Raw genomic sequence first — 256 nt, forward strand, 5'->3', positions numbered from 1 at the left:
TCTAATTCTAGATGCCATCCAAATTTATAAAGTAGCTAAGCATTATTCCATCCAATTCCCCACAATTGGAAAATGTTGGCCACATGTTTAAACATTTATCAAGTAACCATATGTCCTTCAACACATTGATTTTTCTTCCATTATTCACTTTCCATTTGACAATGGGCTTAAGATGTTTACCTCCATCTACAAGAATCTGCCATGCACTTGACGCATTCTTCTTACATTCCCCATTCAAAATATTATCACCATATGT

This window comes from Dendrobium catenatum, unplaced genomic scaffold (assembly GCF_001605985.2).
Source record: "Dendrobium catenatum unplaced genomic scaffold, ASM160598v2 fragScaff_scaffold_1375, whole genome shotgun sequence".
Lineage (NCBI taxonomy): Eukaryota > Viridiplantae > Streptophyta > Magnoliopsida > Asparagales > Orchidaceae > Dendrobium > Dendrobium catenatum.